Consider the following 23912-nt stretch of genomic DNA (forward strand, 5'->3'; position numbering starts at 1 on the left):
CACCGGCGCCACACCATGATCATCCATCAACGTGTTGCCATCGGGGTTGTCGTGCTACTTATGCTATTACTACTAAAGCTACATCCTAGCAAAATAGTAAACGCATCTGCAAGCACATATGTTAGTATAAAGACAACCCTATGGCTCCTGCCGGTTGCCGTACCATCGACGTGCAAGTCGATATTTCTATTACAACATGATCATCTCATACATCCAATATATCACATCACATCATTGGCCATATCACATCACAATCATACCCTGCAAAAACAAGTTAGACGTCCTCTAATTTTGTTGTTGCATGTTTTACGTGGTGACCAAGGGTATCTAGTAGGATCGCATCTTACTTACGCAAACACCACAACGGAGATATATGAATTGCTATTTAACCTCATCCAAGGACCTCCTCGGTCAAATCCGATTCAACTAAAGTTGGAGAAACCGTCACTTGCCAGTCATCTTTGAGCAAAGGGGGTTACTCGTAACGATGAAACCAGTCTCTCGTAAGCGTACGAGTAATGTCGGTCCAAGCCGCTTCAATCCAACAATACCGCGGAATTAGAAAAGACTAAGGAGGGCAGCAAAACGCACATCACCGTCCACAAAACCTTTTGTGTTCTACTCGAGAAGACATCTACGCATGAACCTAGCTCATGATGCCACTGATGGGGAACGTCGCAAGGGAAACAAAAAAATTCCTACGCGCACGAAGACCTATCATGGTGATGTCCATCTACGAGAGGGGATGAGTGATCTACGTACCCTTGTAGATCGTACAGCAGAAGCGTTAGTGAACGCGGTTGATGTAGTGGAACGTCCTCACGTCCCTCGATCCGCCCCGCGAACAATCCCGCGATCAGTCCCACGATCTAGTACCGAACGGACGGCACCTCCGCGTTCAGCACACGTACAACTCGACGATGATCTCGGCCTTCTTGATCCAGCAAGAGAGACGGAGAGGTAGAAGAGTTCTCCGGCAGCGTGACGGCGCTCCGGAGGTTGGTGATGATCTTGTCTCAGCAGGGCTCCGCCCGAGCTCCGCAGAAACGCGATCTAGAGGAAAAACTATGGAGGTATGTGGTCGGGCAGCCGTGAGAAAAATCGTCTCAAATCAGCCCTAAAACCTCCGTATATATAGGTGGGAGGGAGGGGAGGAGGCAGCCTCAAACCCTCAAGGGTTGGCCGAAATTGGAGGTGGAGGAGTCCTACTCCAATCCTACTTGGAGTAGGATTCCACCTTCCCACTTGGAAACTCTTTCCACCTTGTGTTTTTTCCTTCTCAAACCTTATGGGCCTTAGTGGGAACTTATTCCAGCCCACTAGGGGCTGTATTATCTCTTCCCATAGCCCATGAGACCCCTTGGGGCGTGACACCACTCCCGATGGTCCCCGGCACCCCTCCCGGCACTCCCGGTACACTACCGATGAGCCCGAAACTTTTCCGGTAATGCACGAAAACCTTCCGGTAACCAAATGAGGTCATCCTATATATCAATCTTCGTTTCCGGACCATTCCGGAAACCCTCGTGACGTCCGTGTTCTCATCCGGGACTCCGAACAACATTCGGTAACCAACCATATAACTCAAATACGCATAAAACAACGTCGAACCTTAAGTGTGCAGACCCTGCGGGTTCGAGAACTATGTAGACATGACCCGAGAGACTCCTCGGTCAATATCCAATAGCGGGACCTGGATGCCCATATTGGATCCTACATATTCTACGAAGATCTTATCGTTTGAACCTCAGTGCCAAGGATTCATATAATCCCGTATGTCATTCCCTTTGTCCTTCGGTATGTTACTTGCCCGAGATTCGATCGTCAGTATCCGTATACCTATTTCAATCTCGTTTACTGGCAAGTCTCTTTACTCGTTCCGTAATACAAGATCCCGCAACTTACATTAAGTTACATTGCTTGCAAGGCTTGTGTGTGATGTTGTATTACCGAGTGGGCCCCGAGATACCTCTCCGTCACACGGAGTGACAAATCCCAGTCTTGATCCATACTAACTCAACTAACACCTTCGGAGATACCTGTAGAGCATCTTTATAGTCACCCAGTTACGTTGCGACGTTTGATACACACAAAGTATTCCTCCGGTGTCAGTGAGTTATATGATCTCATGGTCATAGGAATAAATACTTGACACGCAGAAAACAGTAGCAACAAAATGACACGATCAACATGCTACGTCTATTAGTTTGGGTCTAGTCCATCACATGATTCTCCTAATGATGTGATCCCGTTATCAAGTGACAACACTTGCCTATGGCCAGGAAACCTTGACCATCTTTGATCAACGAGCTAGTCAACTAGAGGCTTACTAGGGACAGTGTTTTGTCTATGTATCCACACAAGTATTGTGTTTCCAATCAACACAATTATAGCATGGATAATAAACGATTTATCATGAACTAAGAAATATAATAATAACTAATTTATTATTGCCTCTAGGGCATATTTCCAACAATCATACCAGCACTAAAGCACCGGATCCCATCAGAACGCCGAAGTTAAGCGTGCTTGGGCGAGAGTAGTACTAGGATGGGTGACCTCCTAGGAAGTCCTCGTGTTGCATTTCCCTTTTTAAATATATTTTTGCGCCACGTGACAAGGATGACGCGGGACCGTGATCTATATGACCTCATTTTCTTATTTTTGACGATTACTGTGTGACTTTTCCGACCGCGCTTGACACCCAACGACTAATAGTAGTAGTAGTAGTAGTAGGGGCAAGCATAAGGAACAAATAGATAGTTGCATGTCGGATGCGATCATACCAGCACTAAAGCACCGGATCCCATCAGAACTCCGAAGTTAAGCGTGCTTGGGCGAGAGTAGTACTAGGATGGGTGACCTCCTGGGAAGTCCTCGTGTTGCATTCCCCTTTTTAAATATATTTTTGCGCCACGTGACAAGGATGACGCGGGACCGTGATCTATATGACCTCATTTTCTTATTTTTGACGATTACTGTGTGACTTTTCCCACCGCGCTTGACACCCAACGACTAGTAGTAGTAGTAGTAGTAGTGGTAGTAGTAGTAGTAGTAGTAGTAGTAGTAGTAGTAGTAGTAGTAGTAGTAGTAGTAGTAGTAGGGGCAAGCATAAGGAACAAATAGATAGTTGCATGTCGGATGCGATCATACCAGCACTAAAGCACCGGATCCCATCAGAACTCCGAAGTTAAGCGTGCTTGGGCGAGAGTAGTACTAGGATAGGTGACCTCCTGGGAAGTCCTCGTGTTGCATTCCCCTTTTTAAATATATTTTTGCGCCACGTGACAAGGATGACGCGGGAGCGTGATCTATATGACCTCATTTTCTTATTTTTGACGATTACTGTGTGACTTTTCCCACCGCGCTTGACACCCAACGACTAGTAGTAGTAGCAGTAGTAGTAGTAGTAGTAGTAGTAGTAGTAGTAGTAGGGGCAAGCATAAGGAACAAATAGATAGTTGCATGTCGGATGCGATCATACCAGCACTAAAGCACTGGATCGCATCAGAACTCCGAAGTTAAGCGTGCTTGGGCGAGAGTAGTACTAGGATGGGTGACCTCCTGGGAAGTCCTCGTGTTGCATTCCCCTTTTTAAATATATTTTTGCGCCACGTGACAAGGATGACGCGGGAGCGTGATCTATATGACCTCATTTTCTTATTTTTGACGATTACTGTGTGACTTTTCCCACCGCGCTGGACACCCAACGACTAGTAGTAGTAGCAGTAGTAGTAGTAGTAGTAGTAGTAGGGGCAAGCATAAGGAACAAATAGATAGTTGCATGTCGGATGCGATCATACCAGCACAAAAGCACCGGATCCCATCAGAACTCCGAAGTTAAGCGTGCTTGGGCGAGAGTAGTATTAGGATGGGTGACCTCCTGGGAAGTCCTCGTGTTGCATTCCCCTTTTTAAATATATTTTTGCGCCACGTGACAAGGATGACGCGGGAGCGTGATCTATATGACCTCATTTTCTTATTTTTGACGATTACTGTGTGACTTTTCCCACCGCGCTTGACACCCAACGACTAGTAGTAGTAGTAGTAGTAGTAGTAGTAGTAGTAGTAGTAGTAGTAGTAGTAGTAGTAGTAGTAGTAGTAGTAGTAGTAGTAGTAGTAGTAGTAGTAGTAGTAGTAGTAGTAGTAGTAGTAGTAGTAGTAGTAGTAGTAGTAGTAGTAGTAGTAGTAGTAGTAGTAGTAGTAGTAGTAGTAGTAGTAGTAGTAGTAGTAGTAGTAGTAGTAGTAGTAGTAGTAGTAGTAGTAGTAGTAGTAGTAGTAGTAGTAGTAGTAGTAGTAGTAGTAGTAGTAGTAGTAGTAGTAGTAGTAGTAGTAGTAGTAGTAGTAGTAGTAGTAGTAGTAGTAGTAGTAGTAGTAGTAGTAGTAGTAGTAGTAGTAGTAGTAGTAGTAGTAGTAGTAGTAGTAGTAGTAGTAGTAGTAGTAGTAGTAGTAGTAGTAGTAGTAGTAGTAGTAGTAGTAGTAGTAGTAGTAGTAGTAGTAGTAGTAGTAGTAGTAGTAGTAGTAGTAGTAGTAGTAGTAGTAGTAGTAGTAGTAGTAGTAGTAGTAGTAGTAGTAGTAGTAGTAGTAGTAGTAGTAGTAGTAGTAGTAGTAGTAGTAGTAGTAGTAGTAGTAGTAGTAGTAGTAGTAGTAGTAGTAGTAGTAGTAGTAGTAGTAGTAGTAGTAGTAGTAGTAGTAGTAGTAGTAGTAGTAGTAGTAGTAGTAGTAGTAGTAGTAGTAGTAGTAGTAGTAGTAGTAGTAGTAGTAGTAGTAGTAGTAGTAGTAGTAGTAGTAGTAGTAGTAGTAGTAGTAGTAGTAGTAGTAGTAGTAGTAGTAGTAGTAGTAGTAGTAGTAGTAGTAGTAGTAGTAGTAGTAGTAGTAGTAGTAGTAGTAGTAGTAGTAGTAGTAGTAGTAGTAGTAGTAGTAGTAGTAGTAGTAGTAGTAGTAGTAGTAGTAGTAGTAGTAGTAGTAGGGGCAAGCATAAGGAACAAATAGATAGTTGCATGTCGGATGCGATCATACCACCACTAAAGCACCGGATTCCATCAGAACTCTGAAGTTAAGCGTGCTTGGGCGAGAGTAGTACTAGGATGGGTGACCTCCTGGGAAGTCCTCGTGTTGCATTCCCCTTTTTAAATATATTTTTGCGCCACGTGACAAGGATGACGCGGGAGCGTGATCTATATGACCTCATTTTCTTATTTTTGACGATTACTGTGTGACTTTTCCTACCGCGCTTGACACCCAACGACTAGTAGTAGTAGTAGTAGTAGTAGTAGTAGTAGTAGTAGTAGTAGTAGTAGGGGCAAGCATAAGGAACAAATAGATAGTTGCATGTCGGATGCGATCATACCAGCACTAAAGCACCGGATCCCATCAGAACTCCGAAGTTAAGCGTGCTTGGGCGAGAGTAGTACTAGGATGGGTGACCTCCTGGGAAGTCCTCGTGTTGCATTCCCCTTTTTAAATATATTTTTGCGCCACGTGACAAGGATGACGCGGGAGCGTGATCTATATGACCTCATTTTCTTATTTTTGACGATTACTGTGTGACTTTTCCTACCGCGCTTGACACCCAACGACTAGTAGTAGTAGTAGTAGGGGCAAGCATAAGAAACAAATAGATAGTTGCATGTCGGATGCGATCATACCAGCACTAAAGCACCGGATCCCATCAGAACTCCGAAGTTAAGCGTGCTTGGGCGAGAGTAGTACTAGGATGGGTGACCTCCTGGGAAGTCCTCGTGTTGCATTCCCCTTTTTAAATATATTTTTGCGCCACGTGACAAGGATGACGCGGGACCGTGATCTATATGACCTCATTTTCTTATTTTTGACGATTACTGTGTGACTTTTCCCACCGCGCTGGACACCCAACGACTAGTAGTAGTACTAGTAGTAGTAGTAGTAGTAGTAGTAGTAGTAGTAGGAGTAGTAGTAGTAGTAGTAGTAGTAGTAGTAGTAGTAGTAGTAGTAGGAGTAGTAGTAGTAGTAGTAGTAGTAGTAGTAGTAGTAGTAGTAGTAGTAGGGGCATGCATAAGGAACAAATAGATAGTTGCATGTCGGATGCGATCATACCAGCATTAAAGCACCCGATCCCATGAGAACTCCAAAGTTAAGCGTGCTTGGGCGAGAGTAGTACTAGGATGGGTGACCTCCTGGGAAGTCCTCGTGTTGCATTCCCCTTTTTAAATATATTTTTGCGCCACGTGACAAGGATGACGCGGGAGCGTGATCTATATGACCTCATTTTCTTATTTTTGACGATTACTGTGTGACTTTTCCCACCGCGCTTGACACCCAACGACTAGTAGTAGTAGTAGTAGTAGTGGTAGTAGTAGTAGTAGTAGTAGTAGTAGGGGCAAGCATAAGGAACAAATAGATAGTTGCATGTCGAATGCGATCATACCAGCACTAAAGCACCGGATCCCATCAGAACTCCGAAGTTAAGCGTGCTTGGGCGAGAGTAGTACTAGGACAGGTGACCTCCTGGGAAGTCCTCGTGTTGCATTCCCCTTTTTAAATATATTTTTGCGCCACGTGACAAGGATGACGCGGGAGCGTGATCTATATGACCTCATTTTCTTATTTTTGACGATTACTGTGTGACTTTTCCCACCGCGCTTGACACCCAACGACTAGTAGTAGTAGCAGTAGTAGTAGTAGTAGTAGGGGCAAGCATAAGGAACAAATAGATAGTTGCATGTCGGATGCGATCATACCAGCACTAAAGCACCGGATCCCATCAGAACTTCGAAGTTAAGAGTGCTTGGGCGAGAGTAGTACTATGATGGGTGACCTCCTGGGAAGTCCTCGTGTTGCATTCCCCTTTTTAAATATATTTTTGCGCCACGTGACAAGGATGACGCGGGAGCGTGATCTATATGACCTCATTTTCTTATTTTTGACGATTACTGTGTGACTTTTCCCACCGCGCTTGACACCCAACGACTAGTAGTAGTAGTAGTAGTAGTAGTAGTAGTATTAGTAGTAGTAGTAGGGGCAAGCATAAGGAACAAATAGATAGTTGCATGTCGGATGCGATCATACCAGCACTAAAGCACCGGATCCCATCAGAACTCCGAAGTTAAGCGTGCTTGGGCGAGAGTAGTACTAGGATGGGTGACCTCCTGGGAAGTCCTCGTGTTGCATTCCCCTTTTTAAATATATTTTTGCGCCACGTGACAAGGATGACGCAGGAGCGTGATCTATATGACCTCATTTTCTTATTTTTGACGATTACTGTGTGACTTTTCCCACCGCGCTTGACACCCAACGACTAGTAGTAGTAGCAGTAGTAGTAGTAGTAGGGGCAAGCATAAGGAACAAATAGATAGTTGCATGTCGGATGCGATCATACCAGCACTAAAGCACCGGATCCCATGAGAACTCCGAAGTTAAGCGTGCTTGGGCGAGAGTAGTACTAGGATGGGTGACCTCCTGGGAAGTCCTCGTGTTGCATTCCCCTTTTTAAATATATTTTTGCGCCACGTGACAAAGATGACGCGGGAGCGTGATCTATATGACCTCATTTTCTTATTTTTGACGATTACTGTGTGACTTTTCCCACCGCGCTTGATACCCAACGACTAGTAGTAGTAGTAGTAGTAGTAGTAGTAGTAGTAGTAGTAGTAGTAGTAGTAGTAGTAGTAGTAGTAGTAGTAGTAGTAGTAGTAGTAGTAGTAGTAGTAGTAGTAGTAGTAGTAGTAGTAGTAGTAGTAGGGGCAAGCATAAGGAACAAATAGATAGTTGCATGTCGGATGCGATCATACCAGCACTAAATCACCGGATCCCATTAGAACTCCGAAGTTAAGCGTGCTTGGGCGAGAGTAGTACTAGGATGGGTGACCTCCTGGGAAGTCCTCGTGTTGCATTCCCCTTTTTAAATATATTTTTGCGCCACGTGACAAGGATGACGCGGGAGCGTGATCTATATGACCTCATTTTCTTATTTTTGACGATTACTGTGTGACTTTTCCTACCGCGCTTGACACCCAACGACTAGTAGTAGTAGTAGTAGTAGTAGTAGTAGGGGCAAGCATAAGGAACAAATAGATAGTTGCATGTCGGATGCGATCATACCAGCACTAAAGCACCGGATCCCATCAGAACTCCGAAGTTAAGCGTGCTTGGGCGAGAGTAGTACTAGGATGGGTGACCTCCTCGGAAGTCCTCGTGTTGCATTCCCCTTTTTAAATATATTTTTGCGCCACGTGACAAGGATGACGCGGGACCGTGATCTATATGACCCCATTTTCTTATTTTTGACGATTACTGTGTGACTTTTCCCACCGCGCTTGACACCCAACGACTAGTAGTAGTAGTAGTAGTAGGGGCAAGCATAAGGAACAAATAGATAGTTGCATGTCGGATGCGATCATACCAGCACTAAAGCACCGGATCCCATCAGAACTCCGAAGTTAAGCGTGCTTGGGCGAGAGTAGTACTAGGATGGGTGACCTCCTGGGAAGTCCTCGTGTTGCATTCCCCTTTTTAAATATATTTTTGCGCCACGTGACAAGGATGACGCGGGAACGTGATCTATATGACCTCATTTTCTTATTTTTGACGATTACTGTGTGACTTTTCCCACCGCGCTTGACACCCAAAGACTAGTAGTAGTAGTAGTTGTAGTAGTAGTAGTAGTAGGGGCAAGCATAAGGAACAAATAGATAGTTGCATGTCGGATGCGATCATACCAGCACTAAAGCACCGGATCCCATCAGAACTCCGAAGTTAAGCGTGCTTGGGCGAGAGTAGTACTAGGATGGGTGACCTCCTGGGAAGTCCTCGTGTTGCATTCCCCTTTTTAAATATATTTTTGCGCCACGTGACAAGGATGACGCGGGACCGTGATCTATATGACCTCATATTTTTGACGATTACTGTGTGACTTTTCCCACCGCGCTTGACACCCAAAGACTAGTAGTAGTAGTATTAGTAGTAGTAGTAGTAGTAGTAGTAGTAGTAGTAGTAGGGGCAAGCATAAGGAACAAATAGATAGTTGCATGTCGGATGCGATCATACCAGCACTAAAGCACCGGATCCCATCAGAACTCCGAAGTTAAGCGTGCTTGGGCGAGAGTAGTACTAGGATGGGTGACCTCCTGGGAAGTCCTCGTGTTGCATTCCCCTTTTTAAATATATTTTTGCGCCACGTGACAAGGATGACGCGGGACCGTGATCTATATGACCTCATTTTCTTATTTTTGACGATTACTGTGTGACTTTTCCGACCGCGCTTGACACCCAACGACTAATAGTAGTAGTAGTAGTAGTAGGACAAGCATAAGGAACAAATAGATAGTTGCATGTCGGATGCGATCATACCAGCACTAAAGCACCGGATCCCATCAGAACTCCGAAGTTAAGCGTGCTTGGGCGAGAGTAGTACTAGGATGGGTGACCTCCTGGGAAGTCCTCGTGTTGCATTCCCATTTTTAAATATATTTTTGCGCCACGTGACAAGGATGACGCGGGAGCGTGATCTATATGACCTCATTTTCTTATTTTTGACGATTACTGTGTGACTTTTCCCACCGCGCTTGACACCCAACGACTAGTAGTAGTAGTAGTAGTAGTAGTAGTAGTAGTAGTAGTAGTAGTAGTAGGGGCAAGCATAAGGAACAAATAGATAGTTGCATGTCGGATGCGATCATACCAGCACTAAAGCACCGGATCCCATCAGAACTTCGAAGTTAAGCATGCTTGGGCGAGAGTAGTACTAGGATGGGTGACCTCCTGGGAAGTCCTCGTGTTGCATTCCCCTTTTTAAATATATTTTTGCGCCACGTGACAAGGATGACGCGGGACCGTGATCTATATGACCTCATTTTCTTATTTTTGACGATTACTGTGTGACTTTTCCCACCGCGCTTGACACCCAACGACTAGTAGTAGTACTAGTAGTAGTAGTAGTAGTAGTAGTAGTAGTAGTAGTAGTAGTAGTAGTAGTAGTAGGGGCATGCATAAGGAACAAATAGATAGTTGCATGTCGGATGCGATCATACCAGCATTAAAGCACCGGATCCCATGAGAACTCCAAAGTTAAGCGTGCTTGGGCGAGAGTAGTACTAGGATGGGTGACCTCCTGGGAAGTCCTCGTGTTGCATTCCCCTTTTTAAATATATTTTTGCGCCACGTGACAAGGATGACGCGGGAGCGTGATCTATATGACCTCATTTTCTTATTTTTGACGATTACTGTGTGACTTTTCCCACTGCGCTTGACACCCAACGACTAGTAGTAGTAGTAGTAGTAGTGGTAGTAGTAGTAGTAGTAGTAGTAGTAGTACTAGTAGGGGCAAGCATAAGGAACAAATAGATAGTTGCATGTCGAATGCGATCATACCAGCACTAAAGCACCGGATCCCATCAGAACTCCGAAGTTAAGCGTGCTTGGGCGAGAGTAGTACTAGGATAGGTGACCTCCTGGGAAGTCCTCGTGTTGCATTCCCCTTTTTAAATATATTTTTGCGCCACGTGACAAGGATGACGCGGGAGCGTGATCTATATGACCTCATTTTCTTATTTTTGACGATTACTGTGTGACTTTTCCCACCGCGCTTGACACCCAACGACTAGTAGTAGTAGTAGCAGTAGTAGTAGTAGTAGGGGCAAGCATAAGGAACAAATAGATAGTTGCATGTCGGATGCGATCATACCAGCACTAAAGCACCGGATCCCATCAGAACTTCGAAGTTAAGCGTGCTTGTGCGAGAGTAGTACTAGGATGGGTGACCTCCTGGGAAGTCCTCGTGTTGCATTCCCCTTTTTTAATATATTTTTGCGCCACGTGACAAGGATGACGCGGGGGCGTGATCTATATGACCTCATTTTCTTATTTTTGACGATTAATGTGTGACTTTTCCCACCGCGCTTGACACCCAACGACTAGTAGTAGTAGTAGTAGTAGTAGTATTAGTAGTAGTAGTAGGGGCAAGCATAAGGAACAAATAGATAGTTGCATGTCGGATGCGATCATACCAGCACTAAAGCACCAGATCCCATCAGAACTCCGAAGTTAAGCGTGCTTGGGCGAGAGTAGTACTAGGATGGGTGACCTCCTGGGAAGTCCTCGTGTTGCATTCCCCTTTTTAAATATATTTTTGCGCCACGTGACAAGGATGACGCGGGAGCGTGATCTATATGACCTCATTTTCTTATTTTTGACGATTACTGTGTGACTTTTCCCACCGCGCTTGACACCCAACGACTAGTAGTAGTAGTAGTAGGGGCAAGCATAAGGAACAAATAGATAGTTGCATGTCGGATGCGATCATACCAGCACTAAAGCACCGGATCCCATCAGAACTCCGAAGTTAAGCGTGCTTGGGCAAGAGTAGTACTAGGATGGGTGACCTCCTGGGAAGTCCTCGTGTTGCATTCCCCTTTTTAAATATATTTTTGCGCCACGTGACAAGGATGACGCGGGACAGTGATCTATATGACCTCATTTTCTTATTTTTGACGATTACTGTGTGACTTTTCCCACCGCGCTTGACACCCAACGACTAGTAGTAGTAGTAGTAGTAATAGTAGTAGTAGGGGCAAGCATAAGGAACAAATAGATAGTTGCATGTCGGATGCGATCATACCAGCACTAAAGCACCGGATCCCATCAGAACTCCGAAGTTAAGCGTGCTTGGGCGAGAGTAGTACTAGGATGGGTGACCTCCTGGGAAGTCCTCGTGTTGCATTCCCCTTTTTAAATATATTTTTGCGCCACGTGACAAGGATGACGCGGGAGCGTGATCTATATGACCTCATTTTCTTATTTTTGACGATTACTGTGTGACTTTTCCCACCGCGCTTGACACCCAACGACTAGTAGTAGTAGTAGTAGTAGTAGTAGTAGTAGTAGTAGTAGTAGGGGCAAGCATAAGGAACAAATAGATAGTTGCATGTCGGATGCGATCATACCAGCACTAAAGCACCGGATCCCATCAGAACTTCGAAGTTAAGCATGCTTGGGCGAGAGTAGTACTAGGATGGGTGACCTCCTGGGAAGTCCTCGTGTTGCATTCCCCTTTTTAAATATATTTTTGCGCCACGTGACAAGGATGACGCGGGACCGTGATCTATATGACCTCATTTTCTTATTTTTGACGATTACTGTGTGACTTTTCCCACCGCGCTTGACACCCAACGACTAGTAGTAGTACTAGTAGTAGTAGTAGTAGTAGTAGTAGTAGTAGTAGTAGTAGTAGTAGTAGGGGCATGCATAAGGAACAAATAGATAGTTGCATGTCGGATGCGATCATACCAGCATTAAAGCACCGGATCCCATGAGAACTCCAAAGTTAAGCGTGCTTGGGCGAGAGTAGTACTAGGATGGGTGACCTCCTGGGAAGTCCTCGTGTTGCATTCCCCTTTTTAAATATATTTTTGCGCCACGTGACAAGGATGACGCGGGAGCGTGATCTATATGACCTCATTTTCTTATTTTTGACGATTACTGTGTGACTTTTCCCACCGCGCTTGACACCCAACGACTAGTAGTAGTAGTAGTAGTAGTGGTAGTAGTAGTAGTAGTAGTAGTAGTACTAGTAGGGGCAAGCATAAGGAACAAATAGATAGTTGCATGTCGAATGCGATCATACCAGCACTAAAGCACCGGATCCCATCAGAACTCCGAAGTTAAGCGTGCTTGGGCGAGAGTAGTACTAGGATAGGTGACCTCCTGGGAAGTCCTCGTGTTGCATTCCCCTTTTTAAATATATTTTTGCGCCACGTGACAAGGATGACGCGGGAGCGTGATCTATATGACCTCATTTTCTTATTTTTGACGATTACTGTGTGACTTTTCCCACCGCGCTTGACACCCAACGACTAGTAGTAGTAGTAGCAGTAGTAGTAGTAGTAGGGGCAAGCATAAGGAACAAATAGATAGTTGCATGTCGGATGCGATCATACCAGCACTAAAGCACCGGATCCCATCAGAACTTCGAAGTTAAGCGTGCTTGTGCGAGAGTAGTACTAGGATGGGTGACCTCCTGGGAAGTCCTCGTGTTGCATTCCCCTTTTTTAATATATTTTTGCGCCACGTGACAAGGATGACGCGGGGGCGTGATCTATATGACCTCATTTTCTTATTTTTGACGATTAATGTGTGACTTTTCCCACCGCGCTTGACACCCAACGACTAGTAGTAGTAGTAGTAGTAGTAGTAGTAGTATTAGTAGTAGTAGTAGGGGCAAGCATAAGGAACAAATAGATAGTTGCATGTCGGATGCGATCATACCAGCACTAAAGCACCAGATCCCATCAGAACTCCGAAGTTAAGCGTGCTTGGGCGAGAGTAGTACTAGGATGGGTGACCTCCTGGGAAGTCCTCGTGTTGCATTCCCCTTTTTAAATATATTTTTGCGCCACGTGACAAGGATGACGCGGGAGCGTGATCTATATGACCTCATTTTCTTATTTTTGACGATTACTGTGTGACTTTTCCCACCGCGCTTGACACCCAACGACTAGTAGTAGTAGTAGTAGGGGCAAGCATAAGGAACAAATAGATAGTTGCATGTCGGATGCGATCATACCAGCACTAAAGCACCGGATCCCATCAGAACTCCGAAGTTAAGCGTGCTTGGGCGAGAGTAGTACTAGGATGGGTGACCTCCTGGGAAGTCCTCGTGTTGCATTCCCCTTTTTAAATATATTTTTGCGCCACGTGACAAGGATGACGCGGGAGCGTTATCTATATGACCTCATTTTCTTATTTTTGACGATTACTGTGTGACTTTTCCCACCGCGCTTGACACCCAACGACTAGTAGTAGTAGTAGTAGTAGTAGTAGGGGCAAGCATAAGGAACAAATAGATAGTTGCATGTCGGATGCGATCATACCAGCACTAAAGCACCGGATCCCATCAGAACTCCGAAGTTAAGCGTGCTTGGGCGAGAGTAGTACTAGGATGGGTGACCTCTATTTTTGCGCCACGTGACAAGGATGACGCGGGAGCGTCATCTATATGACCTCATTTTCTTATTTTTGACGATTACTGTGTGACTTTTCCCACCGCGCTTGACACCCAACGACTAGTAGTAGTAGTAGTAGTAGTAGTAGTAGTAGTAGTAGTAGTAGTAGTAGTAGTAGTAGTTGTAGTAGTAGTAGTAGTAGTAGTAGTAGTAGTAGTAGTAGTTGTAGTAGTAGTAGTAGTAGTAGTAGTAGTAGTAGTTGTAGTAGTAGTAGTAGTATGGGAAAGCATAAGGAACAAATAGATAGTTGCATGTCGGATGCGATCATACCAGCACTAAAGCACCGGATCCCATCAGAACTCCGAAGTTAAGCGTGCTTGGGCTTGAGTAGTACTAGGATGGGTGACCTCGTGGGAAGTCCTCGTGTTGCATTCCCCTTTTTAAATATATTTTTGCGCCACGTGACAAGGATGACGCGGGAGCGTGATCTATATGACCTCATTTTCTTATTTTTGACGATTACTGTGTGACTTTTCCCACCGCGCTTGACACCCAACGACTAGTAGTAGTAGTAGTAGTAGTAGTAGTAGGGGAAAGCATAAGGAACAAATAGATAGTTGCATGTCGGATGCGATCATACCAGCACTAAAGCACCGGATCCCATCAGAACTCCGAAGTTAAGCGTGCTTGGGCGACCTCCTGGGAAGTCCTCGTGTTGCATTCCCCTTTTTAAATATATTTTTGCGCCACGTGACAAGGATGACGCGGGAGCGTGATCTATATGACCTCATTTTCTTATTTTTGACGATTACTGTGTGACTTTTCCCACCGCGCTTGACACCCAACGACTAGTAGTAGTAGTGGTAGTAGTAGTAGTAGTAGGGGCAAGCATAAGGAACAAATAGATAGTTGCATGTCGGATGCGATCATACCAGCACTAAAGCACCAGATCCCATCAGAACTCCGAAGTTAAGCGTGCTTGGGCGAGAGTAGTACTAGGATGGGTGACCTCCTGGGAAGTCCTCGTGTTGCATTCCCCTTTTTAAATATATTTTTGCGCCACGTGACAAGGATGACGCGGGAGCGTGATCTATATGACCTCATTTTCTTATTTTTGACGATTACTGTGTGACTTTTCCCACCGCGCTTGACACCCAACGACTAGTAGTAGTAGTAGTAGGGGCAAGCATAAGGAACAAATAGATAGTTGCATGTCGGATGCGATCATACCAGCACTAAAGCACCGGATCCCATCAGAACTCCGAAGTTAAGCGTGCTTGGGCAAGAGTAGTACTAGGATGGGTGACCTCCTGGGAAGTCCTCGTGTTGCATTCCCCTTTTTAAATATATTTTTGCGCCACGTGACAAGGATGACGCGGGACAGTGATCTATATGACCTCATTTTCTTATTTTTGACGATTACTGTGTGACTTTTCCCACCGCGCTTGACACCCAACGACTAGTAGTAGTAGTAGTAGTAATAGTAGTAGTAGGGGCAAGCATAAGGAACAAATAGATAGTTGCATGTCGGATGCGATCATACCAGCACTAAAGCACCGGATCCCATCAGAACTCCGAAGTTAAGCGTGCTTGGGCGAGAGTAGTACTAGGATGGGTGACCTCCTGGGAAGTCCTCGTGTTGCATTCCCCTTTTTAAATATATTTTTGCGCCACGTGACAAGGATGACGCGGGAGCGTGATCTATATGACCTCATTTTCTTATTTTTGACGATTACTGTGTGACTTTTCCCACCGCGCTTGACACCCAACGACTAGTAGTAGTAGTAGTAGTAGTAGTAGTAGTAGTAGTAGTAGTAGGGGCAAGCATAAGGAACAAATAGATAGTTGCATGTCGGATGCGATCATACCAGCACTAAAGCACCGGATCCCATCAGAACTTCGAAGTTAAGCATGCTTGGGCGAGAGTAGTACTAGGATGGGTGACCTCCTGGGAAGTCCTCGTGTTGCATTCCCCTTTTTAAATATATTTTTGCGCCACGTGACAAGGATGACGCGGGACCGTGATCTATATGACCTCATTTTCTTATTTTTGACGATTACTGTGTGACTTTTCCCACCGCGCTTGACACCCAACGACTAGTAGTAGTACTAGTAGTAGTAGTAGTAGTAGTAGTAGTAGTAGTAGTAGTAGTAGTAGTAGGGGCATGCATAAGGAACAAATAGATAGTTGCATGTCGGATGCGATCATACCAGCATTAAAGCACCGGATCCCATGAGAACTCCAAAGTTAAGCGTGCTTGGGCGAGAGTAGTACTAGGATGGGTGACCTCCTGGGAAGTCCTCGTGTTGCATTCCCCTTTTTAAATATATTTTTGCGCCACGTGACAAGGATGACGCGGGAGCGTGATCTATATGACCTCATTTTCTTATTTTTGACGATTACTGTGTGACTTTTCCCACCGCGCTTGACACCCAACGACTAGTAGTAGTAGTAGTAGTAGTGGTAGTAGTAGTAGTAGTAGTAGTAGTACTAGTAGGGGCAAGCATAAGGAACAAATAGATAGTTGCATGTCGAATGCGATCATACCAGCACTAAAGCACCGGATCCCATCAGAACTCCGAAGTTAAGCGTGCTTGGGCGAGAGTAGTACTAGGATAGGTGACCTCCTGGGAAGTCCTCGTGTTGCATTCCCCTTTTTAAATATATTTTTGCGCCACGTGACAAGGATGACGCGGGAGCGTGATCTATATGACCTCATTTTCTTATTTTTGACGATTACTGTGTGACTTTTCCCACCGCGCTTGACACCCAACGACTAGTAGTAGTAGTAGCAGTAGTAGTAGTAGTAGGGGCAAGCATAAGGAACAAATAGATAGTTGCATGTCGGATGCGATCATACCAGCACTAAAGCACCGGATCCCATCAGAACTTCGAAGTTAAGCGTGCTTGTGCGAGAGTAGTACTAGGATGGGTGACCTCCTGGGAAGTCCTCGTGTTGCATTCCCCTTTTTTAATATATTTTTGCGCCACGTGACAAGGATGACGCGGGGGCGTGATCTATATGACCTCATTTTCTTATTTTTGACGATTAATGTGTGACTTTTCCCACCGCGCTTGACACCCAACGACTAGTAGTAGTAGTAGTAGTAGTAGTAGTAGTATTAGTAGTAGTAGTAGGGGCAAGCATAAGGAACAAATAGATAGTTGCATGTCGGATGCGATCATACCAGCACTAAAGCACCAGATCCCATCAGAACTCCGAAGTTAAGCGTGCTTGGGCGAGAGTAGTACTAGGATGGGTGACCTCCTGGGAAGTCCTCGTGTTGCATTCCCCTTTTTAAATATATTTTTGCGCCACGTGACAAGGATGACGCGGGAGCGTGATCTATATGACCTCATTTTCTTATTTTTGACGATTACTGTGTGACTTTTCCCACCGCGCTTGACACCCAACGACTAGTAGTAGTAGTAGTAGGGGCAAGCATAAGGAACAAATAGATAGTTGCATGTCGGATGCGATCATACCAGCACTAAAGCACCGGATCCCATCAGAACTCCGAAGTTAAGCGTGCTTGGGCGAGAGTAGTACTAGGATGGGTGACCTCCTGGGAAGTCCTCGTGTTGCATTCCCCTTTTTAAATATATTTTTGCGCCACGTGACAAGGATGACGCGGGAGCGTTATCTATATGACCTCATTTTCTTATTTTTGACGATTACTGTGTGACTTTTCCCACCGCGCTTGACACCCAACGACTAGTAGTAGTAGTAGTAGTAGTAGTAGGGGCAAGCATAAGGAACAAATAGATAGTTGCATGTCGGATGCGATCATACCAGCACTAAAGCACCGGATCCCATCAGAACTCCGAAGTTAAGCGTGCTTGGGCGAGAGTAGTACTAGGATGGGTGACCTCTATTTTTGCGCCACGTGACAAGGATGACGCGGGAGCGTCATCTATATGACCTCATTTTCTTATTTTTGACGATTACTGTGTGACTTTTCCCACCGCGCTTGACACCCAACGACTAGTAGTAGTAGTAGTAGTAGTAGTAGTAGTAGTAGTAGTAGTAGTAGTAGTAGTAGTAGTTGTAGTAGTAGTAGTAGTAGTAGTAGTAGTAGTAGTAGTAGTAGTTGTAGTAGTAGTAGTAGTAGTAGTAGTAGTAGTAGTTGTAGTAGTAGTAGTAGTATGGGAAAGCATAAGGAACAAATAGATAGTTGCATGTCGGATGCGATCATACCAGCACTAAAGCACCGGATCCCATCAGAACTCCGAAGTTAAGCGTGCTTGGGCTTGAGTAGTACTAGGATGGGTGACCTCGTGGGAAGTCCTCGTGTTGCATTCCCCTTTTTAAATATATTTTTGCGCCACGTGACAAGGATGACGCGGGAGCGTGATCTATATGACCTCATTTTCTTATTTTTGACGATTACTGTGTGACTTTTCCCACCGCGCTTGACACCCAACGACTAGTAGTAGTAGTAGTAGTAGTAGTAGTAGGGGAAAGCATAAGGAACAAATAGATAGTTGCATGTCGGATGCGATCATACCAGCACTAAAGCACCGGATCCCATCAGAACTCCGAAGTTAAGCGTGCTTGGGCGACCTCCTGGGAAGTCCTCGTGTTGCATTCCCCTTTTTAAATATATTTTTGCGCCACGTGACAAGGATGACGCGGGAGCGTGATCTATATGACCTCATTTTCTTATTTTTGACGATTACTGTGTGACTTTTCCCACCGCGCTTGACACCCAACGACTAGTAGTAGTAGTGGTAGTAGTAGTAGTAGTAGGGGCAAGCATAAGGAACAAATAGATAGTTGCATGTCGGATGCGATCATACCAGCACTAAAGCACCGGATCCCATAAGAACTCCGAAGTTAAGCGTGCTTGGGCGAAAGTAGTACTAGGATGGGTGACCTCCTGGGAAGTCCTCGTGTTGCATTCCCTTTTTAAATATATTTTTGCGCCACGTGACAAGGATGACGCGGGAGCGTTATCTATATGACCTCATTTTCTTATTTTTGACGATTACTGTGTGACTTTTCCCACCGCGCTTGACACCCAACGACTAGTAGTAGTAGTAGTAGTAGTAGTAGTAGTAGTAGTAGTAGTACGGGAAAGCATAAGGAACAAATAGATAGTTGCATGTCGGATGCGATCATACCAGCACTAAAGCACCGGATCCCATCAGAACTCCGAAGTTAAGCGTGCTTGGGCGATAGTAGTACTAGGATGGGTGACCTCCTGGGAAGTCCTCGTGTTGCATTCCCCTTTTTAAATATATTTTTGCGCCACGTGACAAGGATGACGCGGGAGCGTGATCTATATGACCTCATTTTCTTATTTTTGACGATTACTGTGTGACTTTTCCCACCGCGCTTGACACCCAACGACTAGTAGTAGTAGTAGTAGTAGTAGGGGCAAGCATAAGGAACAAATAGATAGTTGCATGTCGGATGCGATCATACCAGCACTAAAGCACCGGATCCCATCAGAACTCCGAAGTTAAGCGTGCTTGGGCGACCTCCTGGGAAGTCCTCGTGTTGCATTCCCTTTTTAAATATATTTTTGCGCCACGTGACAAGGATGACGCGGTAGCGTGATCTATATGACCCCATTTTCTTATTTTTGACGATTACTGTGTGACTTTTGCCACCGCGCTTGACACCCAACGACTAGTAGTAGTAGTAGTAGTAGTAGTATTAGTAGTAGTAGGGGCAAGCATAAGGAACAAATAGATAGTTGCATGTCGGATGCGATCATACCAGCACTAAAGCACCGGATCCCATCAGAACTCCGAAGTTAAGCGTGCTTGGGCGAGAGTAGTACTAGGATGGGTGACCTCCTGGGAAGTCCTCGTGTTGCATTCCCCTTTTTAAATATATTTTTGCGCCACGTGACAAGGATGACGCGGGACCGTGATCTATATGACCTCATTTTCTTATTTTTGACGATTACTGTGTGACTTTTCTCACCGCGCTTGACACCCAACGACTAGTAGTAGTAGTGGTAGTAGGGGCAAGCATAAGGAACAAATAGATAGTTGCATGTCGGATGCGATCATACCAGCACTAAAGCACCGGATCCCATCAGAACTCCGAAGTTAAGCGTGCTTGGGCGAGAGTAGTACTAGGATGGGTGACCTCCTGGGAAGTCCTCGTGTTGCATTCCCCTTTTTAAATATATTTTTGTGCCACGTGACAAGGATGACGCGGGAGCGTTATCTATATGACCTCATTTTCTTATTTTTGACGATTACTGTGTGACTTTTCCCACCGCGCTTGACACCTAACGACTAGTAGTAGTAGTAGTAGTAGGGGCAAGCATAAGGAACAAATAGATAGTTGCATGTCGGATGCGATCATACCAGCACTAAAGCACCGGATCCCATCAGAACTCCGAAGTTAAGCGTGCTTGGGCGAGAGTAGTACTAGGATGGGTGACCTCCTGGGAAGTCCTCGTGTTGCATTCCCCTTTTTAAATATATTTTTGCGCCACGTGACAAGGATGACGCGGGAGCGTGATCTATATGACCTCATTTTCTTATTTTTGACGATTACTGTGTGACTTTTCCCACCGCGCTTGACACCCAACGACTAGTAGTAGTAGTAGTAGTAGTAGTAGTAGTACTAGGGGCAAGCATAAGGAACAAATAGATAGTTGCATGTCGGATGCGATCATACCAGCACTAAAGCACCGGATCCCATCAGAACTCCGAAGTTAAGCGTGCTTGGGCGAGAGTAGTACTAGGATGGGTGACCTCTATTTTTGCGCCACGTGACAAGGATGACGCGGGAGCGTGATCTATATGACCTCATTTTCTTATTTTTGACGATTACTGTGTGACTTTTCCCACCGCGCTTGACACCCAACGACTAGTAGTAGTAGTAGTAGTAGTAGTAGGGGCAAGCATAAGGAACAAATAGATAGTTGCATGTCGGATGCGATCATACCAGCACTAAAGCACCGGATCCCATCAGAACTCCGAAGTTAAGCGTGCTTGGGCGAGAGTAGTACTAGGATGGGTGACCTCTATTTTTGCGCCACGTGACAAGGATGACGCGGGAGCGTGATCTATATGACCTCATTTTCTTATTTTTGACGATTACTGTGTGACTTTTCCCACCGCGCTTGACACCCAACGACTAGTAGTAGTAGTAGTAGTAGTAGTAGTAGTAGTAGTAGTAGTTGTAGTAGTAGTAGTAGTAGTAGTAGTAGTAGTAGTAGTAGTAGTAGTAGTAGTAGTATGGGAAAGCATAAGGAACAAATAGATAGTTGCATGTCGGATGCGATCATACCAGCACTAAAGCACCGGATCCCATCAGAACTCCGAAGTTAAGCGTGCTTGGGCGAGAGTAGTACTAGGATGGGTGACCTCCTGGGAAGTCCTCGTGTTGCATTCCCCTTTTTAAATATATTTTTGCGCCACGTGACAAGGATGACGCGGGAGCGTGATCTATATGACCTCATTTTCTTATTTTTGACGATTACTGTGTGACTTTTCCCACCGCGCTTGACACCCAACGACTAGTAGTAGTAGTAGTAGTAGTAGGGGCAAGCATAAGGAACAAATAGATAGTTGCATGTCGGATGCGATCATACCAGCACTAAAGCACCGGATCCCATCAGAACTCCGAAGTTAAGCGTGCTTGGGCGAGAGTAGTACTAGGATGGGTGACCTCCTGGGAAGTCCTCGTGTTGCATTCCCCTTTTTAAATATATTTTTGCGCCACGTGACAAGGATGACGCGGGAGCGTGATCTATATGACCTCATTTTCTTATTTTTGACGATTACTGTGTGACTTTTCCCACCGCGCTTGACACCCAACGACTAGTAGTAGTAGTAGTAGTAGTAGTAGGGGCAAGCATAAGGAACAAATAGATAGTTGCATGTCGGATGCGATCATACCAGCACTAAAGCACCGGATCCCATCAGAACTCCGAAGTTAAGCGTGCTTGGGCGACCTCCTGGGAAGTCCTCGTGTTGCATTCCCCTTTTTAAATATATTTTTGCGCCACGTGACAAGGATGACGCGGGAGCGTGATCTATATGACCTCATTTTCTTATTTTTGACGATTACTGTGTGACTTTTCCCACCGCGCTTGACACCCAACGACTAGTAGTAGTAGTGGTAGTAGTAGTAGTAGTAGGGGCAAGCATAAGGAACAAATAGATAGTTGCATGTCGGATGCGATCATACCAGCACTAAAGCACCGGATCCCATCAGAACTCCGAAGTTAAGCGTGCTTGGGCGAAAGTAGTACTAGGATGGTTGACCTCCTGGGAAGTCCTCGTGTTGCATTCCCCTTTTTAAATATATTTTTGCGCCACGTGACAAGGATGACGCGGGAGCGTGATCTATATGACCTCATTTTCTTATTTTTGACGATTACTGTGTGACTTTTCCCACCGCGCTTGACACCCAACGACTAGTAGTAGTAGTAGTACGGGAAAGCATAAGGAACAAATAGATAGTTGCATGTCGGATGCGATCATACCACCACTAAAGCACCGGATCCCATCAGAACTCCGAAGTTAAGCGTGCTTGGGCGAGAGTAGTACTAGGATGGGTGACCTCCTGGGAAGTCCTCGTGTTGCATTCCCCTTTTTAAATATATTTTTGCGCCACGTGACAAGGATGACGCGGGAGCGTGATCTATATGACCTCATTTTCTTATTTTTGACGATTACTGTGTGACTTTTCCCACCGCGCTTGACACCCAACGACTAGTAGTAGTAGTAGTAGTAGTAGGGGCAAGCATAAGGAACAAATAGATAGTTGCATGTCGGATGCGATCATACCAGCACTAAAGCACCGGATCCCATCAGAACTCCGAAGTTAAGCGTGCTTGGGCGACCTCCTGGGAAGTCCTCGTGTTGCATTCCCTTTTTAAATATATTTTTGCGCCACGTGACAAGGATGACGCGGGAGCGTGATCTATATGACCCCATTTTCTTATTTTTGACGATTACTGTGTGACTTTTGCCACCGCGCTTGACACCCAACGACTAGTAGTAGTAGTAGTAGTAGTAGGGGCAAGCATAAGGAACAAATAGATAGTTGCATGTCGGAAGCGATCATACCAGCACTAAAGCACCGGATCCCATCAGAACTCCGAAGTTAAGCGTGCTTGGGCGAGAGTAGTACTAGGATGGGTGACCTCCTGGGAAGTCCTCGTGGTGCATTCCCCTTTTTAAATATATTTTTGAGCCACGTGACAAGGATGACGCGGGACCGTGATCTATATGACCTCATTTTCTTATTTTTGACGATTACTGTGTGACTTTTCCCACCGCGCTTGACACCCAACGACTAGTAGTAGTAGTAGTAGTAGGGGCAAGCATAAGGAACAAATAGATAGTTGCATGTCGGATGCGATCATACCAGCACTTAAGCACCGGATCCCATCAGAACTCCGAAGTTAAGCGTGCTCGGGCGAGAGTAGTACTAGGATGGGTGACCTCCTGGGAAGTCCTCGTGTTACATTCCCCTTTTTAAATATATTTTTGCGCCACGTGACAAGGATGACGCGGGAGCGTTATCTATAGGACCTCATTTTCTTATTTTTGACGATTACTGTGTGACTTTTCCCACCGCGCTTGACACCCAACGACTAGTAGTAGTAGTAGTAGTAGGGGCAAGCATAAGGAACAAATAGATAGTTGCATGTCGGATGCGATCATACCAGCACTAAAGCAACGGATCCCATCAGAACTCCGAAGTTAAGCGTGCTTGGGCGAGAGTAGTACTAGGATGGGTGACCTCCTGGGAAGTCCTCGTGTTGCATTCCCCTTTTTAAATATATTTTTGCGCCACGTGACAAGGATGACGCGGGAGCGTGATCTATATGACCTCATTTTCTTATTTTTGACGATTACTGTGTGACTTTTCCCACCGCGCTTGACACCCAACGACTAGTAGTAGTAGTAGTAGTAGTAGTAGGGAAAAGCAAAAGGAACAAATAGATAGTTGCATGTCGGATGCGATCATACCAGCACTAAAGCACCGGATCCCATCAGAACTCCGAAGTTAA

General features: G+C 45.2%; 55 non-coding genes and 10 pseudogenes across 55 annotated transcripts; all 65 read left to right on the forward strand.

The window, feature by feature from the left end:
* The first annotated feature begins 2468 nt into the window (after positions 1-2468).
* On the forward strand, positions 2469-2587 carry LOC123433371. Its single transcript, XR_006624887.1, has one exon. It is a non-coding gene; the product is annotated as a 5S ribosomal RNA (ribosomal RNA).
* A 185-nt stretch (positions 2588-2772) lies between these two features.
* LOC123434332 lies at positions 2773-2891 on the forward strand. The gene has a single exon (XR_006625617.1). It is a non-coding gene; the product is annotated as a 5S ribosomal RNA (ribosomal RNA).
* Positions 2892-3139: 248 nt separating this feature from the next.
* On the forward strand, positions 3140-3258 carry LOC123437074. Its single transcript, XR_006628276.1, has one exon. It is a non-coding gene; the product is annotated as a 5S ribosomal RNA (ribosomal RNA).
* Positions 3259-3470: 212 nt separating this feature from the next.
* Positions 3471-3589, forward strand: LOC123438082. Its single transcript, XR_006629243.1, has one exon. It is a non-coding gene; the product is annotated as a 5S ribosomal RNA (ribosomal RNA).
* A 200-nt stretch (positions 3590-3789) lies between these two features.
* Positions 3790-3908, forward strand: LOC123437428. Its single transcript, XR_006628608.1, has one exon. It is a non-coding gene; the product is annotated as a 5S ribosomal RNA (ribosomal RNA).
* A 1097-nt stretch (positions 3909-5005) lies between these two features.
* Positions 5006-5124, forward strand: LOC123432546. The gene has a single exon (XR_006624123.1). It is a non-coding gene; the product is annotated as a 5S ribosomal RNA (ribosomal RNA).
* Positions 5125-5336: 212 nt separating this feature from the next.
* On the forward strand, positions 5337-5455 carry LOC123434334. Its single transcript, XR_006625619.1, has one exon. It is a non-coding gene; the product is annotated as a 5S ribosomal RNA (ribosomal RNA).
* A 179-nt stretch (positions 5456-5634) lies between these two features.
* LOC123434335 lies at positions 5635-5753 on the forward strand. The gene has a single exon (XR_006625620.1). It is a non-coding gene; the product is annotated as a 5S ribosomal RNA (ribosomal RNA).
* Positions 5754-6061: 308 nt separating this feature from the next.
* Positions 6062-6180, forward strand: LOC123432864. The gene has a single exon (XR_006624433.1). It is a non-coding gene; the product is annotated as a 5S ribosomal RNA (ribosomal RNA).
* Positions 6181-6392: 212 nt separating this feature from the next.
* On the forward strand, positions 6393-6511 carry LOC123438285. Its single transcript, XR_006629436.1, has one exon. It is a non-coding gene; the product is annotated as a 5S ribosomal RNA (ribosomal RNA).
* A 194-nt stretch (positions 6512-6705) lies between these two features.
* Positions 6706-6824, forward strand: LOC123436661. The gene has a single exon (XR_006627874.1). It is a non-coding gene; the product is annotated as a 5S ribosomal RNA (ribosomal RNA).
* Positions 6825-7033: 209 nt separating this feature from the next.
* On the forward strand, positions 7034-7152 carry LOC123434336. Its single transcript, XR_006625621.1, has one exon. It is a non-coding gene; the product is annotated as a 5S ribosomal RNA (ribosomal RNA).
* Positions 7153-7343: 191 nt separating this feature from the next.
* LOC123435715 lies at positions 7344-7462 on the forward strand. The gene has a single exon (XR_006626966.1). It is a non-coding gene; the product is annotated as a 5S ribosomal RNA (ribosomal RNA).
* Positions 7463-7755: 293 nt separating this feature from the next.
* On the forward strand, positions 7756-7874 carry LOC123436640. Its single transcript, XR_006627854.1, has one exon. It is a non-coding gene; the product is annotated as a 5S ribosomal RNA (ribosomal RNA).
* Positions 7875-8065: 191 nt separating this feature from the next.
* Positions 8066-8184, forward strand: LOC123436281. Its single transcript, XR_006627512.1, has one exon. It is a non-coding gene; the product is annotated as a 5S ribosomal RNA (ribosomal RNA).
* A 182-nt stretch (positions 8185-8366) lies between these two features.
* On the forward strand, positions 8367-8485 carry LOC123434337. The gene has a single exon (XR_006625622.1). It is a non-coding gene; the product is annotated as a 5S ribosomal RNA (ribosomal RNA).
* A 197-nt stretch (positions 8486-8682) lies between these two features.
* Positions 8683-8801, forward strand: LOC123434338. Its single transcript, XR_006625623.1, has one exon. It is a non-coding gene; the product is annotated as a 5S ribosomal RNA (ribosomal RNA).
* Positions 8802-9010: 209 nt separating this feature from the next.
* On the forward strand, positions 9011-9129 carry LOC123434339. The gene has a single exon (XR_006625624.1). It is a non-coding gene; the product is annotated as a 5S ribosomal RNA (ribosomal RNA).
* A 184-nt stretch (positions 9130-9313) lies between these two features.
* LOC123434340 lies at positions 9314-9432 on the forward strand. The gene has a single exon (XR_006625625.1). It is a non-coding gene; the product is annotated as a 5S ribosomal RNA (ribosomal RNA).
* Positions 9433-9644: 212 nt separating this feature from the next.
* Positions 9645-9763, forward strand: LOC123438670. The gene has a single exon (XR_006629801.1). It is a non-coding gene; the product is annotated as a 5S ribosomal RNA (ribosomal RNA).
* A 230-nt stretch (positions 9764-9993) lies between these two features.
* Positions 9994-10112, forward strand: LOC123438839. The gene has a single exon (XR_006629958.1). It is a non-coding gene; the product is annotated as a 5S ribosomal RNA (ribosomal RNA).
* Positions 10113-10333: 221 nt separating this feature from the next.
* On the forward strand, positions 10334-10452 carry LOC123436187. Its single transcript, XR_006627420.1, has one exon. It is a non-coding gene; the product is annotated as a 5S ribosomal RNA (ribosomal RNA).
* A 194-nt stretch (positions 10453-10646) lies between these two features.
* LOC123431995 lies at positions 10647-10765 on the forward strand. Its single transcript, XR_006623598.1, has one exon. It is a non-coding gene; the product is annotated as a 5S ribosomal RNA (ribosomal RNA).
* Positions 10766-10968: 203 nt separating this feature from the next.
* LOC123436127 lies at positions 10969-11087 on the forward strand. Its single transcript, XR_006627362.1, has one exon. It is a non-coding gene; the product is annotated as a 5S ribosomal RNA (ribosomal RNA).
* Positions 11088-11266: 179 nt separating this feature from the next.
* On the forward strand, positions 11267-11385 carry LOC123436673. Its single transcript, XR_006627886.1, has one exon. It is a non-coding gene; the product is annotated as a 5S ribosomal RNA (ribosomal RNA).
* Positions 11386-11579: 194 nt separating this feature from the next.
* LOC123434341 lies at positions 11580-11698 on the forward strand. Its single transcript, XR_006625626.1, has one exon. It is a non-coding gene; the product is annotated as a 5S ribosomal RNA (ribosomal RNA).
* Positions 11699-11904: 206 nt separating this feature from the next.
* On the forward strand, positions 11905-12023 carry LOC123438671. Its single transcript, XR_006629802.1, has one exon. It is a non-coding gene; the product is annotated as a 5S ribosomal RNA (ribosomal RNA).
* Positions 12024-12247: 224 nt separating this feature from the next.
* LOC123438840 lies at positions 12248-12366 on the forward strand. The gene has a single exon (XR_006629959.1). It is a non-coding gene; the product is annotated as a 5S ribosomal RNA (ribosomal RNA).
* A 218-nt stretch (positions 12367-12584) lies between these two features.
* Positions 12585-12703, forward strand: LOC123436188. The gene has a single exon (XR_006627421.1). It is a non-coding gene; the product is annotated as a 5S ribosomal RNA (ribosomal RNA).
* A 194-nt stretch (positions 12704-12897) lies between these two features.
* LOC123431996 lies at positions 12898-13016 on the forward strand. Its single transcript, XR_006623599.1, has one exon. It is a non-coding gene; the product is annotated as a 5S ribosomal RNA (ribosomal RNA).
* Positions 13017-13225: 209 nt separating this feature from the next.
* On the forward strand, positions 13226-13344 carry LOC123436128. Its single transcript, XR_006627363.1, has one exon. It is a non-coding gene; the product is annotated as a 5S ribosomal RNA (ribosomal RNA).
* Positions 13345-13523: 179 nt separating this feature from the next.
* On the forward strand, positions 13524-13642 carry LOC123434342. The gene has a single exon (XR_006625627.1). It is a non-coding gene; the product is annotated as a 5S ribosomal RNA (ribosomal RNA).
* A 188-nt stretch (positions 13643-13830) lies between these two features.
* On the forward strand, positions 13831-13943 carry LOC123433505 (annotated as a pseudogene).
* A 289-nt stretch (positions 13944-14232) lies between these two features.
* LOC123437949 lies at positions 14233-14351 on the forward strand. Its single transcript, XR_006629110.1, has one exon. It is a non-coding gene; the product is annotated as a 5S ribosomal RNA (ribosomal RNA).
* A 191-nt stretch (positions 14352-14542) lies between these two features.
* Positions 14543-14640, forward strand: LOC123433557 (annotated as a pseudogene).
* A 194-nt stretch (positions 14641-14834) lies between these two features.
* Positions 14835-14953, forward strand: LOC123436129. The gene has a single exon (XR_006627364.1). It is a non-coding gene; the product is annotated as a 5S ribosomal RNA (ribosomal RNA).
* A 179-nt stretch (positions 14954-15132) lies between these two features.
* LOC123436674 lies at positions 15133-15251 on the forward strand. Its single transcript, XR_006627887.1, has one exon. It is a non-coding gene; the product is annotated as a 5S ribosomal RNA (ribosomal RNA).
* A 194-nt stretch (positions 15252-15445) lies between these two features.
* On the forward strand, positions 15446-15564 carry LOC123434343. The gene has a single exon (XR_006625628.1). It is a non-coding gene; the product is annotated as a 5S ribosomal RNA (ribosomal RNA).
* Positions 15565-15770: 206 nt separating this feature from the next.
* Positions 15771-15889, forward strand: LOC123438672. Its single transcript, XR_006629803.1, has one exon. It is a non-coding gene; the product is annotated as a 5S ribosomal RNA (ribosomal RNA).
* A 224-nt stretch (positions 15890-16113) lies between these two features.
* LOC123438841 lies at positions 16114-16232 on the forward strand. The gene has a single exon (XR_006629960.1). It is a non-coding gene; the product is annotated as a 5S ribosomal RNA (ribosomal RNA).
* Positions 16233-16450: 218 nt separating this feature from the next.
* LOC123436189 lies at positions 16451-16569 on the forward strand. The gene has a single exon (XR_006627422.1). It is a non-coding gene; the product is annotated as a 5S ribosomal RNA (ribosomal RNA).
* Positions 16570-16763: 194 nt separating this feature from the next.
* On the forward strand, positions 16764-16882 carry LOC123431997. The gene has a single exon (XR_006623600.1). It is a non-coding gene; the product is annotated as a 5S ribosomal RNA (ribosomal RNA).
* A 209-nt stretch (positions 16883-17091) lies between these two features.
* LOC123436130 lies at positions 17092-17210 on the forward strand. The gene has a single exon (XR_006627365.1). It is a non-coding gene; the product is annotated as a 5S ribosomal RNA (ribosomal RNA).
* Positions 17211-17389: 179 nt separating this feature from the next.
* LOC123434345 lies at positions 17390-17508 on the forward strand. Its single transcript, XR_006625630.1, has one exon. It is a non-coding gene; the product is annotated as a 5S ribosomal RNA (ribosomal RNA).
* Positions 17509-17696: 188 nt separating this feature from the next.
* LOC123433506 lies at positions 17697-17809 on the forward strand (annotated as a pseudogene).
* A 292-nt stretch (positions 17810-18101) lies between these two features.
* LOC123437951 lies at positions 18102-18220 on the forward strand. The gene has a single exon (XR_006629112.1). It is a non-coding gene; the product is annotated as a 5S ribosomal RNA (ribosomal RNA).
* A 191-nt stretch (positions 18221-18411) lies between these two features.
* LOC123433559 lies at positions 18412-18509 on the forward strand (annotated as a pseudogene).
* A 194-nt stretch (positions 18510-18703) lies between these two features.
* Positions 18704-18822, forward strand: LOC123438098. Its single transcript, XR_006629259.1, has one exon. It is a non-coding gene; the product is annotated as a 5S ribosomal RNA (ribosomal RNA).
* Positions 18823-19027: 205 nt separating this feature from the next.
* LOC123437835 lies at positions 19028-19146 on the forward strand. The gene has a single exon (XR_006629003.1). It is a non-coding gene; the product is annotated as a 5S ribosomal RNA (ribosomal RNA).
* A 185-nt stretch (positions 19147-19331) lies between these two features.
* Positions 19332-19429, forward strand: LOC123433560 (annotated as a pseudogene).
* Positions 19430-19628: 199 nt separating this feature from the next.
* LOC123434346 lies at positions 19629-19747 on the forward strand. The gene has a single exon (XR_006625632.1). It is a non-coding gene; the product is annotated as a 5S ribosomal RNA (ribosomal RNA).
* A 182-nt stretch (positions 19748-19929) lies between these two features.
* LOC123434347 lies at positions 19930-20048 on the forward strand. The gene has a single exon (XR_006625633.1). It is a non-coding gene; the product is annotated as a 5S ribosomal RNA (ribosomal RNA).
* A 182-nt stretch (positions 20049-20230) lies between these two features.
* LOC123434348 lies at positions 20231-20349 on the forward strand. Its single transcript, XR_006625634.1, has one exon. It is a non-coding gene; the product is annotated as a 5S ribosomal RNA (ribosomal RNA).
* A 197-nt stretch (positions 20350-20546) lies between these two features.
* LOC123433522 lies at positions 20547-20659 on the forward strand (annotated as a pseudogene).
* A 157-nt stretch (positions 20660-20816) lies between these two features.
* LOC123433507 lies at positions 20817-20929 on the forward strand (annotated as a pseudogene).
* Positions 20930-21161: 232 nt separating this feature from the next.
* LOC123434349 lies at positions 21162-21280 on the forward strand. Its single transcript, XR_006625635.1, has one exon. It is a non-coding gene; the product is annotated as a 5S ribosomal RNA (ribosomal RNA).
* A 185-nt stretch (positions 21281-21465) lies between these two features.
* Positions 21466-21584, forward strand: LOC123434350. Its single transcript, XR_006625636.1, has one exon. It is a non-coding gene; the product is annotated as a 5S ribosomal RNA (ribosomal RNA).
* Positions 21585-21772: 188 nt separating this feature from the next.
* On the forward strand, positions 21773-21870 carry LOC123433561 (annotated as a pseudogene).
* A 194-nt stretch (positions 21871-22064) lies between these two features.
* LOC123438614 lies at positions 22065-22183 on the forward strand. Its single transcript, XR_006629748.1, has one exon. It is a non-coding gene; the product is annotated as a 5S ribosomal RNA (ribosomal RNA).
* Positions 22184-22362: 179 nt separating this feature from the next.
* LOC123437971 lies at positions 22363-22481 on the forward strand. The gene has a single exon (XR_006629131.1). It is a non-coding gene; the product is annotated as a 5S ribosomal RNA (ribosomal RNA).
* Positions 22482-22666: 185 nt separating this feature from the next.
* Positions 22667-22764, forward strand: LOC123433562 (annotated as a pseudogene).
* Positions 22765-22948: 184 nt separating this feature from the next.
* LOC123437963 lies at positions 22949-23067 on the forward strand. Its single transcript, XR_006629123.1, has one exon. It is a non-coding gene; the product is annotated as a 5S ribosomal RNA (ribosomal RNA).
* Positions 23068-23249: 182 nt separating this feature from the next.
* LOC123438050 lies at positions 23250-23368 on the forward strand. The gene has a single exon (XR_006629213.1). It is a non-coding gene; the product is annotated as a 5S ribosomal RNA (ribosomal RNA).
* A 182-nt stretch (positions 23369-23550) lies between these two features.
* LOC123437147 lies at positions 23551-23669 on the forward strand. The gene has a single exon (XR_006628343.1). It is a non-coding gene; the product is annotated as a 5S ribosomal RNA (ribosomal RNA).
* A 188-nt stretch (positions 23670-23857) lies between these two features.
* Positions 23858-23912, forward strand: part of LOC123433508 — a 113-nt pseudogene continuing 58 nt past the window's right edge.

Source organism: Hordeum vulgare, chromosome 2H (assembly GCF_904849725.1).
Source record: "Hordeum vulgare subsp. vulgare chromosome 2H, MorexV3_pseudomolecules_assembly, whole genome shotgun sequence".
NCBI classification, from domain to species: domain Eukaryota; kingdom Viridiplantae; phylum Streptophyta; class Magnoliopsida; order Poales; family Poaceae; genus Hordeum; species Hordeum vulgare.